This window comes from Prionailurus viverrinus, chromosome A3, assembly GCF_022837055.1.
Source record: "Prionailurus viverrinus isolate Anna chromosome A3, UM_Priviv_1.0, whole genome shotgun sequence".
NCBI classification, from domain to species: Eukaryota; Metazoa; Chordata; class Mammalia; order Carnivora; family Felidae; genus Prionailurus; species Prionailurus viverrinus.
Window position 1 is genome coordinate 70,509,658 of NC_062563.1, and position 24,707 is coordinate 70,534,364.

A 24,707-nucleotide genomic window follows, 5' to 3' on the forward strand; every position below is an offset into this window, starting at 1 on the left:
GGGATGATAAATCATGAGGAGGTGACTAAAAAATACATGAGGGAACTAATGGAAGATAAAGGTTACTTTAGCAGGGTGTCTTTATGCAAATTTGTCTTGGTGTCCAATTTCTTTGTCTGGTGTTAAGAACGTTCTCCTATTCCTCCTCCTGGTTCAGAAGGAAACACATTCACAAAAAGAAATTTATGTTCTGCCTTTAGATAATTAAGAGGAGGTCAAATAACTCTTCCTACATTTTCTGATTCTCAGCTGTCTTTAGCTCAAAATAATCCTTGTATCAAAGAGGCATATCCTGATTCCCTTCATAACCTTGGATGCTTGGTTATGGACCTTGGATTTTATGTTATGTATAAACAAAGTCATTCAATGATTTGAACAGGAGATGAACTATTTTCCATTCCTTCACCTCTTTGAGCGTATCTACTGTACTAGATAATCTTTATTCTTTTTTTGCTGATATGAATATGGAGAAACTAATATCAGAGCTAGTGGCTCATCTGAAGTCTTGTGAAAATTTGCTTGAGAGGTGCAGTCTCACTTTTCTACTTCTGACCTCTTGAGCTATTGATAAATCTTATGATCACGTGTCTACCACTTCCAATTGGTGAATATTATAGATGGTAAGTATAGATATGTAAAATGAGGAAAATAAGATCAAAAGAAGGGGCATTTCAACTTAACATATCCTAAATGATACTGTCTTTCTGTGTGTCCTGCATCACTGAATGGGGGAAATAAAGATGAAATAAAACTGTATTTGAAAATTGCACTTGACCTGTAATATCATTTTTGAACAAATATCATGGAATCCAAATTTCTCTTTACCAGTCTTGAGTTATGAAAGGAATTTTATCTTTACCAATTCCTTGGACAATTATGATAGCTTTTATAATTATAGTCTGAGATAATACCAGGCTATTTGCAGACAAGATGAGATAAAATACCTTGACATCAGTTGCAGGAGCATCACATAATTCCATTAGGAGTATTTAGATTGCCATAGCACCATCTGGATATCTCTTTGTTAAAGAGTCCTTTTTCACAGATTAATGTACTTCATCATACATTTATTCATGGATGAAGAGTTAGTTGATGAAAATAGTACAACATTGACTTGCTGCTATTCCTTTATCTGTGAGCAAACATCAATGCCTCTTTTTCAATGCATCCTGGAGAGATTTGCAAACCTCATCTTAGGATTTTAAATTTCCAACTCTGAAAACACATTTGTATAGAGCACAATTTCTCGTATGTATGTATGTATGTATGTATGTATTTATGTTTATTTATTTGATGAACACCCTTGTTAACCATGGAAGGGAGAAGAATTGAATTTTAGCATGAAAAGCATAGAAACAAAAGTTGTACATGCCAGTAAAAAGATTGAGGTGAATAGTATTAATCAGAAAGCACATCCACATAGAAGCATTCAATTAAGAGGAACCAAGCAGCTTCGGTGAATATAGAGTAATATCCTTTTCAAATCTGGGCTCCCAATCTAGTACCCTTAAATGTTTATTTGCATTTTAATTGCTTGAAAAACAGTAGGATATCAGTGAAATTCCTCAGAAGGCAAATAGTCAAAAGACTCCACTTAAGTCCTGTAGTTAGTGATTCTCATTGCGGTAAAGCAGAATGCTTTCTTTAATAGGATGCTTTTAGAAGGCATTCTCAGTTTGTAATTCCGGAGCATGTGCAATGCTATTAACAGTTGTGTTTACCCTGGCTTTAGAATGCTTGAGACAAAGGCTATGGTATCCTTTCTTTATAGCGGCCACAAATGGTTATAATTATATAATTGTGCACAGAAATAATGTTCATAACCCCAAGGATTAAGAATTCTTTAACTTCTTATGTCTGCTTACCTTGAAATACACATCATAGAGAAAAATGAGTAATATACTCATTAGTTGATAAAAAAATACTACTTGCAATATCCAAATTATTGTCAAATAAGCTTTTTGAGCAATAGATTTTGTTAAAGTAAACAATATCCCCAAACTTCCCCCAAAAGAGCTGGCATAATATTTTGATGTTCTGTTCACATATATCGAAACACTTTTGGATTTATGTGCTCAAATATCTGAAATGTCAACAATTGGAGCAGCTAACATTTGAGAACACTTTATTTCCACTACAAAAAATCAATATAATGCCTAAGCAAAAATACTCCACAAAGTACACTCTTTCTGTAGATTAATATCATAAATACTAAATTGGGCAAGAGAGATAATTTGTGAAAAATTAATTACTTGGGAAAATAAAATCGGAAGCAATTGATGTGTGATAAATTTTATTGTTTTAATAATTTTTCTTGTGGAGTGTCCCATTGCCCTTCTTATTTGCTGAGCTATCATCAGATTTCCATATGAATAATTTATTGACTTTTTTTACCCTCTCTTTTTAAAAAATTTTTTTTTCAACGTTTATTTATTTTTGGGACAGAGAGAGACAGAGCATGAACGGGGGAGGGGCAGAGAGAGAGGGAGACACAGAATCAGAAACAGGCTCCAGGCTCTGAGCCATCAGCCCAGAGCCTGACGCGGGGCTCGAACTCACAGACCGCGAGATCGTGACCTGGCTGAAGTCGGACGCTTAACCGACTGCGCCACCCAGGCGCCCCTACCCTCTCTTTTGATAAGAGAAGAAAGATATCAAGTGTAGTAAGGGATTTAGACAGCAATAGTATCAGGCAGTCATTAATATGATTTTTTGTAGGCTCAGACATTGCGTGTACAGGTATAAACGTGTGTGAGTGTGTGTGGACATGTGTCTATATGTGTTTATTTGTGTATGTGAGTATGCATATTCATATCCATATCTGCACTCATTGAGATGAAGCAAGTTAAAAAAATTCAACAACACAAAGAGAAAAGTAATTAGTTTTGTTCTACTACTGCTTTTACTGAAATAAAAATAGCATAGCCTCTGTATTGAAATGCTATAAATAGCTCATGAGAAATAACAGTAATAATTTTTCAGTACTTGGTATGTGGCAGAAGCTGACCTAAATACTTTTTATGCATTAACTAAGTTACTCTTTATTTTTTTTTAACTTTTTTTTTAACGTTTATTTATTTTTGGGACAGAGAGAGACAGAGCATGAACGGGGGAGGGGCGGAGAGAGAGGGAGACACAGAATCGGAAACAGGCTCCAGGCTCTGAGCCATCAGCCCAGAGCCTGACGCGGGGCTCGAACTCACGGACCACGAGATCGTGACCTGGCTGAAGTCGGACGCTTAACCGACTGCGCCACCCAGGCACCCCAAGTTACTCTTTATTACAATGTTATAAGGTAGATACTATTATTGTCCTCTCATTTTATAAATGAGAAAACTAAGGAACAGAAAGTCCAAGCAACTGTTTCAAAATTGCACAATTGGTGGAGACCAATTGGTGGAGGATTTGAATCCAGGCAGTTCATGTCAAGTCCTTTCTTTTAATCGCTATTTTACGTTGCATCCTTGTTGGAAGCATGATTGAAAGCTGAAGCATTTTGGAGTCAGTGGCTAAGGTAAGAAAATCCAATGTACTTTAAATGTGCACCAAGAAATATAACACTTAATTTTCTGGGTTTTTGTATTGTTCATTTATTGTCTCATGACTTACTATTAATCTGCCACAAAGAGCCTTTAAGGTCCTTCAGAGCTGGTTCCATACCCTTTGTGTTTCTTTGAATGCCACTAAACACATAATATAATACCACATATATAGCAGGTTGTCAACAAGTGTTCTATTATTAATAGATTGATAAAGTAAACAATATCCAAAAATTGATTTGATTAAAAAATCAATTGATTTGATTAAAAAATTAATATACTTAAACCTTCTCCTCCTCCCTTTATGTAAAGCATTCTGCTTCATAGTTTTCAGTAAGAAGACCTATTATGTTTAGATTTTTCTGTCTTGTCACTGAAAGTATAAAATCTTTCTACAATATCCATATGCATGGATTATCTATTATGGATAGGAACTTCTCCATTGAGTAGGTAACATGAATTGCTGTTCAAATCGTACATAACGTATCTTTAAAAGAAGGGTTCTGGGGCGCCTGGGTGGCGCAGTCGGTTAAGCGTCCGACTTCAGCCAGGTCACGATCTCGCGGTCCGGGAGTTCGAGCCCCGCGTCAGGCTCTGGGCTGATGGCTCAGAGCCTGGAGCCTGTTTCCGATTCTGTGTCTCCCTCTCTCTCTGCCCCTCCCCCGTTCATGCTCTGTCTCTCTCTGTCCCAAAAATAAATAAACGTTGAAAAAAAAAAATTAAAAAAATAAAAAAAAAAATAAAAGAAGGGTTCTGTTAGATTGCTTGTTTGCTTTCAGATCCATTCCCTCCCTGTTCCTCATTCTATTCTGTTCTGTGAGGGCTGACCCTGCAACTGAATTTCCCAGGTTTCCCCTTGCCCACTGTTTCTTGGCAGGGCTTGCTCTAATGCACACTCACCTGAGACTGGAGAGTGTGAAGAAGAGAGCTTGGTGACTTGGGGTACCATAACCTGAAAGTGGCCTTTACTGTAGTTATAAATTTCCACAGATCACCTTGACTTCTGAGATTTGGTAAAATCTCTTTCTCCCTGCATCTGAGTCCCAGTAGTGGTCATACCTTCTCTTGCTTATCTCTGGGTTGCCTCACTATCTCCTATTCTGTCTCTTCTATTACACGTGTAATGAATTACCTGAACCAAATTCCCCCTTTCTAAAATAGTTACAGTGCTGTTTTCTTTTTTTTTTTTTCCCTATTGGACTCGGACTGATACAAGATATATAGTAGTTATATAATACTTTGTAACTCAGCAAAATGTGTGTCATGCCATTGTTGTTCTATTAACATCCCGGATACTCTTTTTTTAACCTTTATTTTTGGGAGAGAGAGTGTGAACAGCAAAGGGGCAGAGAGGGGGGAAAGAGAACGTGAGACAGCGCAAAGCCTGACCTGGAGCTCGATCCCACGACTGTGAGATCATGACCTGAACTGAAATCAAAAGTCAGACGTTCAACCAACTGAGCCATCCAGGTGCCCCACTCATCCTTGATATTCTTTATTTTCTACTTGATTGAGTTATTTATGTAGCATTAGGAACAATGCTTCATTGTTTCATTCTTGTGTGATAAGTTTCATTCTTGTGTGATAGGTAATATATATTTACAACCAAATGACCTCCTTCACCTATTGCTTACATTCACAGACTCACCAACAACCTTACTTTCTAAAAGAAAAAGTTACTATAGAAGATAAACAAGTCCATGACAGTTGTATAGTTTATTTTTGTTTAAAACAACTATGTTTAATACAGCTATGTTTTATGTGGGTGGAAAAAAAGGACCCGCAAGAAACAGAAGTTTTCAGGGCAATTAATTTTGTAAAGAAAAAAGATCCCTCAGAGGACACCTTTTATCTCTTTGCATTATTCTGTGATTGTCACCCATTGAAAACTAAAGGATCGCTTCTCAAGTGCCTGTCAACTAAAAGACAGTCAAGAGTGACTCCTTTACTTTTCAAAAGCCGTGACTGAAAAGGCCACAGATTGTACTGTCATCCATCAGTATACTGGTAGAGAAATGTCCGTAGCAAGGTTGATATATTGTGGGCACTGCTTAATTACAATCCTCATTTTGATTCCTAGTATGTAACCATAGATCCCACAAAATATTTTCTTTGACATTTTCTGATATACAATTATTTACATGCAGAGGCTCTATTTATTTATCCAATTACATAGAGAAAATATACAATAGTACCTTCCAGGACTTCTTGGAGAAATGGCTGATTTAAGGGCCAGTGCAGGGAAAACATAAGATGAACCTTTCATGCTGGGAGTGCTCATTGCTCCTCAGGTTTCACTATTTCTTGAAACTAGCAGTGGACAGAACAGGTAATATATTTATGCATATTAATTCCTGTATCTACATATATCTATAATTGCCTCTGTATCTATCCTTCTGTATACATATGAAGCAAAATTTAAGGCCATGATGATATCTATGACTCTACTTCCAAAGCAAAAGTTTATTCTAGCCTTAATTTCTTGTTTATCTTTAAATTCCTTCTCCAACAGTAAGAAACCTGGGTCCTGCCATCTGCCAGCCGTTTACTTATTTGTTCATCCTCAGTATACACATATAGTGGTTTCAGAATTGTTCGTCTGTGCTCCTGTAAGAAACAACTTTACTAACTACACCAAAGTGTTTATGTATAATTCTCTTGGTTTATGGTTTACAGTTTACACTTTCCAGTCAAAACAGATATTTTTTTTCTAAAATTACTTAGGTCATCTACTTTTGTTTTTGTTTCTGTTGTGTACATTAAAATTTACACCTTTTAATGTATTGTTCTATGGGATAAAGTCAGGTATCTATCATTCCAGTGCCAAAAAGAACTATTTCTTTAACCAAGAATTTCTCTCTCGTGTGTCCCTTTGTATTGGCTTCCTTAATTTAAACAATTATCAGGAAACATCTATTGACTGATCAGGTGGATGGATATACTTCTCTACTTTCTAATGCAAATATAAAATTTCATCCCCAGATTTCCATCATGTATAAGAAAAGGATAAACTTTTTAGTATGATACGATCTGATTTCCCACTCATTTATTCTCATCTGGTTATTGCCTTACTGAATGACTCATCTTTGAACAGAGAAATTAGTCACTCCTTTTTAGTATTCATACAGCACCTGAAACATACTTCTTATTCTAGTATTCTTCACACTGAATAGTAACCATTTGTGTGCTTTTCTGCCTCTCTAATTTGAAAATGAGTACCTTCATACATGATGCCTGATACTAATTCATCTCTGTGTCTCCAGCACTTTGGACAGTTACAGGTATACCGTAAGACTTTTTCATTGTTGGCTAGATGAAAAGGGCATGACTGAAGTAGTGTGCTTGAAGCTGGGGGTTGGTGGAGGGAAATCAGAGACAAAGGCAAAGGCAATGATCGGATCCCTATCTTCAAAATGTATAAGATATCTGCTGTGGACTGAGTGTCTATGTCCCTCCAAAATTCAAATGTTGAAGGCTAATCCTCAGTATGATGGTATTTGCAGTTGCAGTCTTTGGGAGTCTTAATTAGGTTTAGATGAGGTCATGAGGGTAGAACCCCCATCATGGGATTAGTGACTTATAAAAAGATGAAGGGACCACAGCTCTTTCTCTCAACCATGTAAGGATACATTTAGCAAGAAGGCAGCTGTCTGCAAATGAGGAAGAGGGCTCTCTCCAGACATCAAATCTGTTGGCACCTTGCTCTTGGACTTCACAGCTTCTAGAACTGTGACAAATATATGCTTACTGCTTAAATCATGATTTTTTTAAATAGTCCAAACTGAATAAGATAGTCTCTGGAGGGGCAGACTCCCAAGATGAATCAGTAAAAGTTAATTGGCATTTGATGACTCCATGAAACATTTTTTTAAAGTTCTGATTTTGACATCTAACCTTGTGAAAACAAGAAAAAGGGTGAATAAAGTTTTAGTGTTTCCCACCTAATATATTTTTTTCTATAAGACGCTTAAAAAGAGAAGCCATACAGACTATGTCAGGGGCAGAAAATAGGCTTTTGTTAAAAATGTAGGGAAATTCAAGAATATTTTGTTCTAGATAATCTGACAGGGAGAGAAGAATGCGTGTGTGTGTTTTCTTTCTTTTTTTTAATGTTTATTTTTGAGAGAGAGAGAGTGTGTGTGCAGAGGAGGGGCAGAAAGAGAGGGAGACAGAGAATTTGAAGCAGACTCTGTGCTGACAGCAGAGAGCCCGATGTGGCGCTCGAACTTACGAACTGTGAGATTACAACCTGAGCCAAAGTCGGACACCCAACTTTGGAGTCGGAGTCAATGGTGGGGAGGTGGCCCTGGAAAGAATGTTTTGATTCTCAGGTTTATCAAATTTTGTTTCCCTGAATAAGATAAAGAAATTGAATGAATAAGAATTAATCTTATTCAGAATCCAATGAGGGAAGAAGGCAATGACAAAAAAAAAAAAAAAAAAAAAAAAAAAAAATTACCAGCTCTGCTGCAACAAGTTTAGGGAGGTAAGTCAGACAGCAAATAGCCCATTCATGCAGGTGGAAACTGCTTGGGGAGGCTGATCTTGCTCTAGGCTGTGTCTGCTGTGATTCACTTCATTCTTTTCTCTTGTAATAACACTGAAATTCAGTTTTATTTTTCTGACTAGCCTTCTGCCCACTTCCTTCTCCTGTACCCTAAATTTAGAATGCAGACACATAAATCTCACTGGGGAAAATATCTGGAGACTATGTTTGTTTAACACTATTCTATATTCACAAAAATCATAGCTTTTGTTATTACATATTTAAAATTGTTTAATATTTATTTTTGAGCAACAGAGAAAGACAGAGAGAGATAGAGAGGGAGATAATGAGTGGGGGAGGGGCAGAGAAAGAGGGGAACACAGAATCTGAAGCAGGCTCCAGGCTCTGAGCCATCAGCACAGAGCCCAACATGGGGCTCGAACCTACGAACTGCAAGATCAAGACCTGAGCGAAAGTGGGGCGCTCAACTGACTGAGCTACCCAGTTGCCCTGTGGTATCACAGATTTAAATATGCAGAATGAGTGACCAAATCTTGGTAAACATGACTGAGTCATGTAAAATTGAAATAGGCCATACTGGGGGGTGGGAGGGAGGGGAGGGTGGGTGATGGGTATTGAGGAGGGCACCTTTTGGGATGAGCACTGGGTGTTGTATGGAAACCAGTTTGACAATAAATTTCATATATTAAAAAAAAAAAGAAATAGGCCATACTAATGTGGTTAGTTTCGGGTATTATGTAGATCAAAGGCACACACAAGAAGTAAAACAAATACTCAAAGAAAACATCATTTTAGGCTTGGGTATTCGAAGAAAGTTTTACAGAGCAGGTCAGTTTTTAACTGAGTCTTCAAGTAAGAATGATTTTAATAGGTGAAGAGGGAAAATTTTTCTATGAAAGAGAAATTGCACAGAGGTAAGATCGTGTAAGTATGTGTGGGTCAGTGACTATGCTAATTTGAGTAGAATAGTTTTGTAAAGGAGAACAAGGCATTCAAAGATCTAAGATATCATTTGAAAGTTGTATAAAGTATGGAGATAAAAATATAACTTGCCAAACAAACCTACAGAGAAGTGGTCTCTCCACAAGGAAACCACCGTATTTATTCTATTGTTGACTAAGTGACAGACTGGGACAGTGGATGAGGTGCTTTCTTGAAGATTTCCTCACTACTGTCCTCATTTTTAAATGTTTGTCCTGACTATGGTTTTGACTCTACTACTCCCTTTGCTTGCTGATAGGGCAGCAGTGTTAAAGCTTCTAAATACATTTTGAGACTAACAAAAACCAAGTTTCTTTATCAGCAATGTCAGAGACCCTTCAGTGATCAGAGCAGACTGAACATCTTCCTTCTCTTCTGTCACTTCACACACATATGTGCTGATAGATAACTGTAGGGTGTGCGTGCATTTGTGAATGCTTACCTCGAAAATATACCTTCCTACAAGTCCATGGTGTCCAAGAAAATGCTATTGGTTCTAACAACTTAGTCAAACGGTTTAATTGTTCTTCCATTAGACAGCCTCACTCAGTTTTCATTTTATGAGGCAATAAATGTTTCCTACTAGCAGGATTTACTCAGCACATTTAGATGAACTATTTATTACAATGCATATCATATGTGGCAGAAATTAAAACACACACTACATTTATCTCAAGATGTAACATGAAAATGGTTTTCAAAAACCTCACTGCAGCATTTGCCTTCTAATATCCACTTTTCAAATTATTTTCCAATTTCTCATGTGTGGGAGGATTCTGTGTGTTGTGTACGAAGGTGCTTGTGTGTGTTGTGGGTTGTGTATTAAAGTCCTGGTAAATATAGTTATGAATGCATCAAAGGCAATTTAGTATGTAATTTTGGTTGGGTATATTGTAATAGTGCTGATTAACAGCTGTCAGTATGGGGGAAAATCCTCCAGCTACTCAAGGTTTAGTTTACTGTACAACATTATTGCTATTCTCTGAAGCTGACAAATGATTTTGAATAAAGCATTATATTTCATTAAATAAAACTCTATTCTTTTCATGATACACAATAAGTTTCACCTAACTATGCACAGTGGCAAAGGCTGGCAGGTACACATATATTACGTTTCATAGTTATTCTTATTATTATTTGCATAAACACAAAGCGTAGAAATTCAGAGTCAAGCTCTCTCAGGATCCCAGTACCTTGGCATCATTCACAAACGTTTCCATCTTTGTAGCTCTCTGATTTCCTTTAGGCCATAATAACACCTGTCCTTGGTCCAAGCAATTGTGTAGCCAGCAGGTGGAAGAACACTAAGCACAGTGCCTTGCTTAAAATAGGAACTTGATGCCTCTCTATGTAGGGCTAAGGTGAGGAGCCCAGAGGGTAAACAGACACTGACCTAGAATTAAAACTCAGAGTTGGTATCTCAATCTCACCAATGCCAGCTTTCTGAATTTTTGAGGCTCTACAGCTGCCTGACTACCACCAGCAGCTTCACCTGCTCCTGGTCACACCCACTCCCTGATCGCACCAGGTCCTGGACTACATCCTGCTCCTGAAGTGAACTTGTTCTTTGACTGCATTGTCCTTCCTGACCACACTGTGCTCACTGACTACACTTGGCTCCTGAACTTCAGTCTATTTGTGACTACACCCTACACGCTGTCTACACTCTGTCCGCTGCCTATACACCTTCCCATGACGGTATCCAGGATGTTGACCACACATTGCTCCCTGACTACACACCCTGATACATCCTAGCACCTGGCTGTTTCCTGCTCCCTCACGGTACCCTAATCCTTAACTGCACTCTGCTCCTTGGCTACACCCTGCTTCTGACCATATCCTGCTTCCTGAATATACTCTGCTCCCTGACAACACTGAGTTCTTTGACTACACTGTGCTCATGGCTGCATTCATCTCACTACCATATTGTGCTCTCTTCCTACATCCTGCTCCCTGCCTACACCCTTCTCCCTGATTGCGCTCTGCTCCAAGACTACATTTAGCTCCCTGCCTACACCCTTCTCTCTGCCTACATTTTTCTTCCTGGATACACCTGCTCCCTGATTGCACTCTGCTCTGTGAACTGCATTCCTCCACCTGATGATACTCTGCTCCGGAGTACACCCTCCTGCATGATGGCACTCTCTCTGTGACCATATTCAACCTCTTAACTCCCCTGCTCCCTGACTACCCACACTTCCTGACTACACTCCCACCCTGCTTCATGACTACGTTCTGCTCCCTGACTGCAAGCTTGTCCCTGACTACAACTGGCTCCTACTGCCTGACCACACTCTACTCTTTAATTATATGCTGCTCCACTATACTACACAGGCCCCTAACTACCACCTGCTCCCTGAGCACACTCTGCCTCCTTCACCATACTCTGCATAATAAATGCCTCTGCTTCTCCAATCCACTTGGCTTCTTGTGTCAACAACATCTCCATTGCCTTCTTTTTTTTCCTTACTTAGGTTTTTATTGTTGGGCCTCTTGGATAACGTAACTCTCAGAGTGACCTGCCAGCTGTCTGTCTGTAACACGTATAGTATCTATTTACAGAATAATGGTAGGCAGATAGCAAATATTTGAGGCTTTGTGGGCCATAAAGATTCTCTGATGACTACCCAATTCTGGAATTGTGCAAAAGCAGCCATAGACAATATGAAAACAGATGGATTTCTGTGTTTCAATAAAATTATTTTAATAAAATCAGGCAAGTAGGCAGCATTTGGACCATGGACCCTAGTTTACCAACATCTCTCATCTGGACTATCTTTCAATCTCTGGTGCCCTTATATTCAGGGCACCTGGGTGGCTCAGTCAGATAAGCGTCTGACTTGGGCTCAGATCATGATATCACTGTTCATGAGTTTGAGCCCCATGTCGGCCTCCATGCTGACAGATCAGAGACTGGAGCCTGCTTCAGATTCTGTGTCTCCCTCTCTCTCTGCCCCTCCCCCACTCACACTCTGTCTCTGTCTCTCAAAAATAAATAAACATTAAAAAAAATTAAAAAATAATTTATACAGATTCAAGAAGGAAGTAAATGGGGCCTTAAAATTGTCCAATAAAAGCCTTTTATTTTTTACACAAAAAGAAAATTAAACCATAGTCAATTCTCCATTCCATTATTTTGTTTCTTGACTAAACGCAGCTTTATATTGAAAGAACTATTTTCCCCCAGACTCATAAAAGGAAAAAGGAGACATCCAACAGTCCATATGTTTGGTCTCCCTTGTAAGTAACTAGCAACCACACATACAAGGTCATTTTAAAGCCTCATCAAGGCTGCAGTGTGGCCTACTGCCTCTCCCACCTTTTGACATTATCTGTCATTCTACTGTTAATTATATTCCTATAATAATGTTTTAGACTCCACAGGGGAAACATTAAAACACAAGTTACCTCAGTCTTAATGTGAATGTATTTTACATCCTTTATAGGCATAAGGTTTTGATAAATGGAAGAAGAAGAAAATATGAACACTTCGTGTTGGTCTACTTGCAGACAAACTTTATATTTCTGAACAGGGGCTCATGTCAAATGTAACTTTTAAACTAACTACTTGATTTAAAGTCACTCCATTTATGTCTTAGCTATAAAATTGAACAATTTATTCAATTCTCTAAGCCTCAAATTTTTGTATCTCTAACATGGAACAGTAACAGAATATTACATGGGACTGGATCCATAGAAAGACCTTAACAAATTTAAGCTATTATGATCATAACTCTAGGTCCTTTGGACTGTTAGCCACTCTCACACAAAGGTTATATATAAATGTGGCATTCATGTAACTCCTGGCATTTTGGGGGTAGTTTATAGTTTCAAAGTTTTCTAGTAATTTGGTTGGTATATAGAATCACAATAGAACTCTGGGAGCAGGTTGTAGTGGCACCAATACACATATGAAGAAACTGGAACTCAGTATATTAAAGTGATTTTCACTAGTTTATTCAATTCTTTGGTGGTGGAATCATGTATTCTTATTGAGAGAAATATGTTTCTCAGACAATCAGTTACCTAAATGATAACTAATGGCTTCTGGAGAAAGTATATATTTCAAATTCTAGACTTTGAGGCCAAAGGCAACTCAATTTCAGTTTTTTCTATTGTGACCTGGAAAACCCAGGCATCTTCCTGAGAGGGTTAGCCTAGCACAGAGAAATTCTCAATCTCCAAAACACTCTATTTGGTTTTTGATGTTTGAAAGACCTTTATATGAGGAAAGCTCCTTTATTTGACAATTTGAATACCACTTAAAATGGACTTGATCTTGGCAGATGGCACTGTGTGGTTTGGCTCCTACCTACATCTCCAGTTTTATGTTGAGCCTTTTTTCTTTTGTCCTTTCTGTTCCTCTAAGCTAGAAGTTTCTCTGCTCCTCAGACTTTCCTACTCCTAGTTCTCCCAAGCACAATTCTGTCTATTTGAAAATAAGCCATTATTCTTTGCAATTGCCACTAACACTTCATGTTTCAGCTTACTTGTCATTTCTCTAAGAAAGCATTTTATGTACTCTGAGACTGAAGTTAAGTTACCTTCTTCTATCGTCACCAAGTATTATAATTATTTTCAGGTCCCTCGGAAAATATTTCATCAATGTCTTTCTTCCTCAATAAATATAAGCTTCATGAAGGCAGAAACCACATCTCTTTTGTTTGCTATTTCTCAGTGTCTATCACATACTATGCCCTCAATTAATATGTGATTCACAGAGTCATATGCCTTTTGTGGAACAAGTAACCAAAATCACATCTTTTCTAGAGAGAATCACGATAAGGGAGTGAGCTGAGAGAGGACAGTGGTGCTACCAACATGATTGGGGTTAAAGAAGAGCAAAGGGAAATGTCACAGAAAGGGACTGTTTCAGAGACAAAAGAAAACACAACCCATTCACTAATTTACATTACTTTGTACTGTACATAGAAGATACGAGACTCTAGTTTTTTTTTTTTTTTCTACGTAGTGCACTGTTGTGGTATAGGGATAAGAACATGATCATCGGATGTCAATCCAGATGGCTAAATGGTGGCTATCACCCAAGGGAAGCACTGGGGAAAGAATAAAAGATCATATGCTAGAGAAGTTCAAGTTGAAGCCTCATAATAAAAGAATCACAGAGTAGTTGCCCTGGCTGGAGGGCTCCTGAGTACAGTGACATGAGTTGTGCATTTCACAATTTAAGAGGACATCATTCACCTATATTATGACACCTGAAGCTAATATAACACGGTATATTAACTAATTAGCATTAAAATAAAAACTTAAAATAAAAACAGAGGACATCATTCACATATATTTGAAGCTACTTGTCAAAGTGGGCTTTCAGATATCCTTTTGCTTAAATTATTACAGGGGAGATAGAGCCTAGGTCCCAGGGGCTAAGACCACTAAGATGAGGAATTAATGATTAATTAACTTTTTATCAGGCCACATTCAACAGAATCCCACTTTATAAAGTAAATGATCATTTATCACATGACAAGATATATGCAGTCTGGGGCTGGGGCAGCTTATTAAGGAAAGATCAAAGGCTGAAGCTCTCTCTGCACTCAGCTTTGTTAGCTCTACTTGGAAGATTTGAGCCGGGCACACTCTCTTCTTGAACAAAATTGGAAAACCTCAGTAGAGGAAGATGAGGGGCGGGAGATGATAGGTATGCAGAGTAGTGTCTGGCACATTTAGGGTCACATCGAAAGGTAGGACTGCATCTCTTGTTTTCTGGCAGAAGACAAGGTTTGAACACGGAGTCTGAGCCAACCGTACTCTGGATGTATTTCCTAACCTACTTAAACATAAATATAGGTCCGTCATTTAACTAGCAATTGACTTTAAAACATTTATTTTTAAAGTGTAAAAAAATGGACAGAGGTGAAAGGTAAGAGGACAAAAGGAAGAAACATTTTGAATGAGATGCTTGAAAGGGATCATAAAACAAAAAGGCCTAAAGAATTAGTACTTAAAAAGAATACTAAGATTTAATTTTCAAAATAATAAAAGAACTATCTAGGTGTGGGTGGATAAGAAGGAGCATGTATTTAGATGTTGGCCCAGTAATTACTATGTATAATATTAGACTATATTACAACAGAACCTGCAGAAACTAGATTCACTGAATAACAACATCTGATTATATCAACACGGATATCACTATACTTTGCAAAGTGGGTCTATTCCATGCAAGAGTTTTGGTGTCATACTTGGAATTAGCAGTCCCTTTAAGAAGTACATGTATATTCCCTTTCAAAAGAGATCTAATTGCTGCTGAGGCACCCAAAGGGAGTGAATTTAGAATCTTCTATTTTATTTGAATGACTCAATCATTCAAGATTTTCCCAGGGAGAAAAATGTCTCCAGCATAAATGGCAAGTTAAGCTCTTTCATATGTAATAACTATTTCAACTAACCAGATCCTTTCTAATGTGTTGCCTCTTTTGAGTTAAATTATTCCCACTAAATAATTATGTACTTTTGGATGCTTCATGGTGCAACTAGAGAATCTAAATTAAAATAGAGTTTAATTTGGAAACATAGCTACCTATACAGCTTTCTTTGGTGCCTTTTTAACTAACTTTTCATCAGGTTCTTTTATCTTTTTGTCTCTACTCTTTTTTTAAGTTTATTTATTTTGAGAAAGAGAGAGAGTGTGCGAATGAGGAAGGGGCAGAGACAGAGGGAGATATAGAATCTTAAGCAGGCTCTGCACTAACAGTGCAGAGCAGATGCGGGACTCCATCTCACAAATCGTGAGATCATGACCTGAGTCGAAATCAAGATTTGGATGTTTAACCAACTGAGCACCCAGATATTCCACCCCCCCACCCTTTTTTTAAATCTTATTCCCTAAGAAGTAGCCCTAGCAGGAACTTGAAAACTAGTGTGAATGAGGGGAAATTATTTAGTTTCTCTGAGATTCCATTTTCTTATTTGCTATACTGATATATGAGGTACCTCACTGGTTTAAAGAGATGATTAGAGATATCCTCATATATAAAATACCTAGCAGAGGGGCACCTGGGTGGCTCAGTCAGTTAAGCCAACAACTCTTGGTTTTGGCTCAGGTCATGATCTTGCAGTTTGTGAGTTTGATCCTTGCATCAGGCTCCACACTGGCAGTGTGGAGCCTGCTTGGGATCTCTCTCTCTGCCCCTCCCCTGCCCATTGTCTCTCTCAAAATAAATAAAACTTATTTTTTTATTTATTTTTTATTTTATTTTTTTTTTAAATTTTTTTTTCAACGTTTATTTATTTTTTTTGGGACAGAGAGAGACAGAGCATAAACGGGGGAGGGGCAGAGAGAGAGGGAGACAGAATCGGAAACAGGCTCCAGGCTCCGAGCCATCAGCCCAGAGCCTGACGCGGGGCTCGAACTCACGGACCGCGAGATCGTGACCTGGCTGAAGTCGGACACTTAACCGACTGCGCCACCCAGGCGCCCCAAAACTTATTTTTTTAAATATCTAGCAAAACGTGACAGACAGTAGATACTCCATAAAAGTTAATTTCTCAATCCCACCTTTCTTCTTTCCCTCCACCTCCACCTCTTTCTTTCTTTTCCTTAGAGATGAAAAGTTTCAGGTCACTCCTCTTAATTTTGTAGACTACCTCTTCTCTCCTGGCTACCTTTTCGCCTTTTTTTCAACCACTTGCATCTTGTATAGTATTGTTAAATTCAACCATGACCTGATGGTTGAATTTGAGAAAGTGATTAAGACTCAAGAATAACCTCACAAGGGAATAGGGGAATTAAAACTCTCACAAATATTAGGCTCCCAGGAATGTAATAAAACCAATCCAGCAGGAAATAACTTGATAGAAGGCAGTCAAATGATCCTCAGGAAGATCTTGTTTCCCATGCTTATGTTGGCCAGGTCAGTGTTACCCATATTCAGATGCACACATAGAGAGAAGGACATTTTATATATCAAATAGTATATAGCCTAAGGCTATTCTAAATGGCAAATCTGAAGTTGCCATATTGAAAGAGATGGGGAATATTTAGGGTCAGAATTATCTAACATCTCCTCAGCTAGGCTTACAGGGTTTAAAGTAGAGCTATATAACTCATTTGATTTCAGCAGGACAAGCTCATTGGAAATATAACATCTGTTCACCTAATGTTCTCCCCATGTAAGTCTTACTGCCTGATTGCTTGAAGTAAGACTTAAAAGTTTCAAGCAAGTGAACCCAAAAATGAGCATACATACAAACCGAATGCTAGAATTACATCATGCCTTTCACTATACTACAAAATTCTCAGTATCTAACAGAATCCATTGCCTCATCATTTAAACTATTCTTAAAACAATTTTTTGTATACATCTATTTATTCAAGCAGTAAACAAATGTCAAGTATGTGTAATGCTTCAGGCACTATACTAGGTAATAGGAAAAAAAGTGGTGAGGAAAATAGGCACATTCCCAACCTGTCATGAACTGTCTTGAGTTAAACTATTCCCACTAAATAATTATGTACTTTTTATGTACATACTTTTTTGTGTACATACTTTTAATGTACTTTTTTGTACATGTATAAGTATATACTAAACAAATAATGACACAAAAGTAAAGTTTTATTTGTTCAGCATACTTCTAGATTGAGTCTTTGTCACACAGATATGCATTTTTTTCTGTTGATAGGCACCATTCGCTAGAGCAGAGGTTTTGCCTCTCTGACTGGGCCATAGTCTCCATATTTATCTAGCTCACAGTAATTGGTCCAAAGTTGGGCCTGTAACCCAAATTGCCCCAAAGGTTCCTTTCTCTGGGTTTTCCTATCTGAAAACAATGGGAAAGAGCCCAGAAACTTCTGGCCACCATGATGCCCACCAGATGAAGTAGGTTCATTTGAAGTGGAAGACACCAAAGCCAAGCACAGACAGGCATAAATTATATATAAATGGGAAAGAGAGGAAGGGAATTCTACTAGTTTTATCCTTGCTTCCAGAACCCAAAGTCCCTGGAAGTGATCTGATTTCTATATTGTCTCCTTAGATTCTGGAAGATACTCAGATATTTTGTAATATTCATGCTATATAATCCTATTTTAGTTGAATTTCTGTCACTTGTAATTAAAACATTCTTGTCAATGGAAAAAATAAATGTGAATCCATATTTTTTAATGGTGGAACATGCTTTAAAGGAAATAGATGGATCAAGAGATCATAAAACAGAGGAGTCCACATATGTTTTATGGAAAACTACCCCAAGGAAAGGTATTTAAGCTGAAATCTAAAGGAGAGCCTTTGTTAACTGGGCAAGGAGAGAAAAGGAAAAAGTAAGTGGAAGGGCCTGATGGTAATGTGTTTGAACTCCTCAATGAAGGTCAGGGTTGCTGAGACAGTGATTTCCAGACCCAAATGGGTGAGGATCAAAGCACCAAGTCTTGTGGGGCCATTTTTTCCTGACTAAGGTCATAAACATTAAATATTTCTTCATACACACACACACACACACACACACACATACACATATGTGTGTGTGTGTGTGTGTGTGTGTATACACACACACACGCACAACTTAATTTGAGGACAATTTTTACTGGTTGACACTGAATTATAAACTCTGTGATGAACAGAAATACATCTTTACAAGCATTAGTAATACCTATCCTTCTATAAAACTTATGAGGAAGCTAAGTAACTATGACTAAGAAATAAATACAGATTAAATAAAATACGACAGAAAAGAATAGTACAAATTGGAGGCACCTGGGTGGCTCAGTTGGTTGAGCATCCAACATTTGGTTTTGGCTTAGGTCATGATCCTAGGGTTGTGAAATCGAGCCCTGCATCGGGCTCTGTGCTGAGCATGGAGCCTGCTTAAGATTCCCTGTATTCATCTGCCTCTGCCCCTCTCCCTTGCTCATGCATATGCACTCTCATTCCCTCTCTCTCTCTCAAAAAAAAAAAAAGTACAAAATGGACTTTTGGATACACAGCGATCAAACTGAAAAAGAACATCTGTGTCCCACAAAATTTCATTAGGGTAGGGGATTCTACCAGTTAGGAAAAGAAGTGATTACATTGCCTGGATTTAGTTTGCAAATACAAATATTTGATTGGGATGTAGGTCATTAGTGAAGAGACTGATAGATTCAAAAATCCATAAAAAAATACTCTTCAAAGTGTGAAAGAAAGATGAGAGAGAAAAAGGGGAATAAAGTGGTATTACTGCTTAAAATTTTTATGTATCTTTATAATGTATATAGATTTTTCTCCTTAAATACCGGGGGCTATAGCCATAGTCATGCACAAGAGGTAACAGACATTAGTAGCAATTTAATAGGAATAGTTATATCTAGAAAGAAAAATAAAAATTAACCAACAATATTATGTAAAATTTTAAGACAGAATCATAAATCCAAAGCCACTTACAATATCTTATTGCCTAGCAGAAGTCATCATTGCTTATAAAAACATGGCTTCACATAACGGCCACAGTCATTTTAAAAATAATTTGCTAATCACTTTCAGAAAAAGATTTTAAAAAACATACAGCAATGCTATTTCATTAGAAGCTATACCAATATGTGTCATTTTAAGGTATAGGAAACTTGCTCACTCTGGCTCAGCCTGTTTCCATCAGTGGGAAATGACTAACTAGCTCAGCCCCAAGACTAGCTGCATGTTAAATTACACACACACACACACACACACACACACACACACACATACCGTCAATTATTATTGTTATCCATATTCCTAACAAAGCTTATTAACTGCATTCAATGTCTATATTTAGTACTGTAATCTTCTTTATTAAACATTTCTTTTAGCAAAGTAAGTGAATATGTCACTGAACAATAGTCGTTAGAATTGTTTCAGTCCATTGTCCTCAATTATTTATGAAGTGAATTTTTAAGTCACTTAAGGGATGGGAAAACCAAGGAAGCTTGGGGTTGGTTAGGGCATAAAGAAATGAAACAAAATTGGGAGCAAAACCTGCTGCTTAAATGGAGGTGGGTTGCTTCCTTTGAAGTCCTTGTGAATATTGCTTAGTGTTGCTAATTTAGAACACTCATTAGCATTAAAAAGCTTTAATTAAATGTTTAGTCTCTTGTGGTGGGTACCGCACCACTTTGGAATTTTGTAGGTTGTGCCCTTTGCATTACTTGTAGATGAAGAAGCATAGTCTTCTGCATGATCTACAAGCCCTTAATCCTCTGGCCCCTTGTCTACTTCTCCAGTCTCATCCTTACCAGCCAGCCTACTGCTGATCATTCTCACACCACAGCTAATTGCTTTCAGATTCCCAGATACCTCGAGCTTCTTTTACTCTCAGGTTTCCAGAATACTGCTACTGACTTCTCTCTCTCTGCTTCTTTTACTTAACTCTTGCTCTCTCTTCAAACTCACAACAAACACTATCTTTTTTCAGGAAGCCATACTTAATCTCACCAGTTTGGGTTATGTGTTGCTCCTCTACATCATCTTCTGGGATTTTGAGCTTAACTCTAATATAACCTTTGGTATTATAACTGAACATTTTATTTTTAACTACTCTAGTGCCTAGTATAGTTCATATAATAAACACCCTCTAAATATTCAGTGAATAAGTAGATTAAACAATGAATCACAAGTGAAAAAATCTATGAAGTAGGAAATCAGGGAGTCACCCATTCCTTAATAAAATTGTTCAAATACCCTAAATAACTCTGATATCTTCAAAATTTCCTGTCTAGTTCTTTCCAAACTAGCTATTTGTACTCCTACTTATTATATCAGTATCCTTTTAAAGCCCTCTCATTCGTAAATCATTTAGACATAATTAAATTGACACTAAATTATACTGAACTCATCTGTATATCTGACCTGCAAAATTCACATTCAATTAACATTCGTTTTCCTCTAAAGTATACAGTCTTAAAATGGCACCATACCCACAGTTATCAGCTGGATGCTAATCTACACCAACTGAACAATTCATGTTGAAAAATGGCAGGCGACCCCACAACTTCTCAATTAATTGTCTGTGGCATATATTATTCTCAACAGATTCTACTTAGAAACGGAATTTTGATGTGGGGGAACCTTAAGCCATCAACTAGCCTGAGTAGAACTTAAAGTTCAAGTTCATCAACTTTATCTGCTTCAGTTATCAAGATTGTTTTTAGCCTCACAGTCTCAGCACAGTTTGGTTCAGTGATGAGAATGTGAAGACTGGAAGCATGTAAGACTACACAAGCATGGGAAACATGGTGACCAGGCACTGACTCCATCCATCTCCCTCCTGACGTTGTTTAAATTGCTCCAGATAAGCAGGTGTTGATTCTACTTCTCGGTTTCTTTCAACATTCGATAGTTGAACTACTCCACTTTATGGTAAAATATTCCATGTCTGCTTCTTTCTATGGTCAAAATTTAATAAGACTTGGGTAGTAGTTGCAGTTGTCAAACATTTTTTCATTGTTTTTCCCATGATGTTCCTGTGAGTTTAAAAGAACTAAATGCCAGTCTGAGTTTCTATGTACATGTGGAGAAATGATTGTTTTAAAATCATTATAATTACAAAAGTAATTAAAAGAAAGAACTACTCTCTTCTCTTAATTTTACAGTAAATGTTTGAGAGTTAAGTTAAGAGTTACTTTTTCACATAGAATGATGCAGGTCTTTGCTAGACACTTTTAGGGGTTAAGACTTGTGAAATGTAATGAAACACAGTCTTCTGACTACTTCAAAAAGATACTATAAAACTTTGATAAAGATCAATCAAGTGCCACACTAATAATGTATTGGGATATTATAATAAATATGGTGAGGGCCATTTTTCTCCTAATTAGGTAAATAGAGAATGGACACTGAAGTTGTGGACACTTAGTCATTTACCAGCTTTGAGACTCTGGAATGTCACTTAAACTGAGCATCAGTTTTCTTGTTCATAAAATAGAGAAAGTAATACCTTGCAGGTTGGCAGTGAGCATTAATAACACTCTATGAAACTCTTACAATGCCTAGCATATATTACGCTTCAATGCATAATAGTCATTATTATTACTGGTAACTTAATATTTTATTTAAGTCTGTATTACTAGGTCCCCTGCATTATAATTGCCTACTGATATTAAAAAAAAAAAGTTACTAAGTTACAACCACAGATCCCAATATAGAATATTAGGAACTTAGACCTAAGACTTTGAATTTTTAAGAAACTTCATTAAAGAATGATTTTTATTTATCTTATTAACTTATCAACTGATTATTGCCATATTGAAGGATACAACTCAGTTTTAACAAAATGAATAGAGTACATGTGATTACAATGTGATTGTGACATCTGAACTTTCTACTTAATCTTATGGTATCATGCTTACCATTTTATATAGCCTCACAGTGTTTCGATTAATATGATCATTTGTATGCTCAGGAATCCATTGTGTAGACTAACCTTTTCTGAGCTGATAAATTGTATCTTCGGCACTTAGTAAATCACATTATAATGAACTATTTTTAAAAATTGTTAGAAGATGGTTGTAATATATTAACCTATACTATGCTAGAACTAACATCAAAGGAAAGGGGGGAAAAGCTTTGCTAGTGTTTTTTGGCCTGCTTTTTATATGTTTCCAAGGTGTACTTTTAACCTACATACTTTGTACAACTGATCCAGGTACCGCAATGGAAGTATAAAGTCCTCAGTGTGTAGCATGCTAAATATTTTAGACTGCTCTTTTCTGGGACCCAGGGGCATCAATTTAACAGAGGTGTCATTTGGAACAACTAATATCCATCTATCTTGTGGCAGTGGAAGTCTTCATCAGCTCATTGGGTGGGAGGAACTCAATTGTGAGAACTGAACAGAATTATCCAACATTTTATAGACCCTTTCATAATGAAATCTAGAAAGCAATTATCCATTAGCACATCTGCACTGGCCCTGGGAAAAAAAAATAAACAGTTAACATTAATGAAATTGTAAGCATTGATTAATCATTCCTTTTGGAATCATTCCTTTTGGTTCTAATAGCCAGAAAGAAGTTTGCCATCACCCAATTTAATAAGGGGCTCCTCCCATGCTGGTTGTACTATTATAATTATTAATTTTCACACCTTTGATTGTTTGCATCAGCTAACTTCAGCTTCAACTGGCTGAGCCCTCAGAGGCAATTGCATCTAAGAGTGCTCAGCTGAATGTACAATTAGCCTTTTGTCAGGAAACTGCAGTGCACAGATCATATGTTAATACAAGGAAATCTGGACGTTTCTCTCCTAATGCTCATCAAGCCTTAAAGGTCAGCAGGGAGTTCAGGAAGTTTCTAACACCATTCCTTTCTCTCCAATTAACTTCAGTTCTAAAGTATCCAAGGGGATCGAGAGTATTAATTTTAAAGTATTCTAAGTGAAATGGGGTTTTACGAGGCCAAACACAGATCAAATTCATTTCAACCTATTTCCAGCCAAGCAGGATAATACAAAAGGTTAAGTATCCCAGGTTTTGGTCATGCCAGGATATTACTACCAGTTTTTTGAATAGAAATGTGTGATCTAAAAGTGATCTTTGAGATTATCTCAAATAATTCAATTAAACTGACCTTTGTTGAACTGCTCGTTTGACAGCTAAGTAAAAATTGAAGTCCAAAGAGAATGAATTATTTGTCCAAAACTCTATAATTAGAACCCCACAGTCCATATTCTTATCTAGTAGTACTCCTTGTAAACCATACATTTACCTTACTAAGTCCTATTTAAGTGGTAGAAGCTGTACCTTTGTAAATTGCCTCTAAGTTACAGAATATTGAAGAAAATTCCCTGGATTTTTCTCCCACTGTCTCCAGGCTTTGTACAATGTATTACTGGATTTCAATGATCTGTTAGGAAATGCTATGAATGAAATTCCCTGGTAGCTCCCAAGGGCTGCAGAACACCTGTGGTATTCTGGAACTTTTCTGGACTCAAAACCAACTCTTGTGAGATTTAGGAATTATATGTGTATGTTTAATGCTATTATCTTGTCAAAGGAGGGATAATAAATTCAGTTAAATAATCCCAAATGAATGCACATAATAAAATTAAGATTTAACTTAGTTAAAACGGTTTTACATGGGACTTCAAAAAACATTTTTTTTTAAATAAAAACATATGGCACAATAAGAGGGCTGTTTATTTACCTCAGCATATTTTGCACAAGAAGCCTGAGAATTCTTATTAAAGTTCTTCCTTAGGATAACACATTGTAATCAGAAAATGTTTAAATGCAAGTCAAAAATATATGGGCATTACTAACTATTTGCATATAAATATGAATTAGCACCATATTAGCTAAGAGAAATCTTGGATCAAATGACTTCAAGGGTTGACGTTCAGAAAAGATGTGACATAGTCTAAAGAAAAAAAAAAGTAGTCTGGAACAGTGGAAATTTTAGAAGACTCATGGACTCATGGCCATATTAGGGACTCCCGACCACTTTGAAGGTCATGATAGGCAAGAGAAAGAAGGCAAAGATACCTGTGAAGCAAAGGGAAAGGTACTGCTTTACTTCCACAACTTTCTCTAGAGTCCAGCATGAATGGCTCTCACAGAAATAGTATCATGATTCAAACATAGTTCTGGTAACTAAAATGGCAAATGTATATCTTATCATGATAATTAAGACAGGTCATTAATGGCATCTATATGTGTTTATCCAAAAGGAGGAACCCCTGAATCACATATTCCATCAAAGGTCTATTATTTTT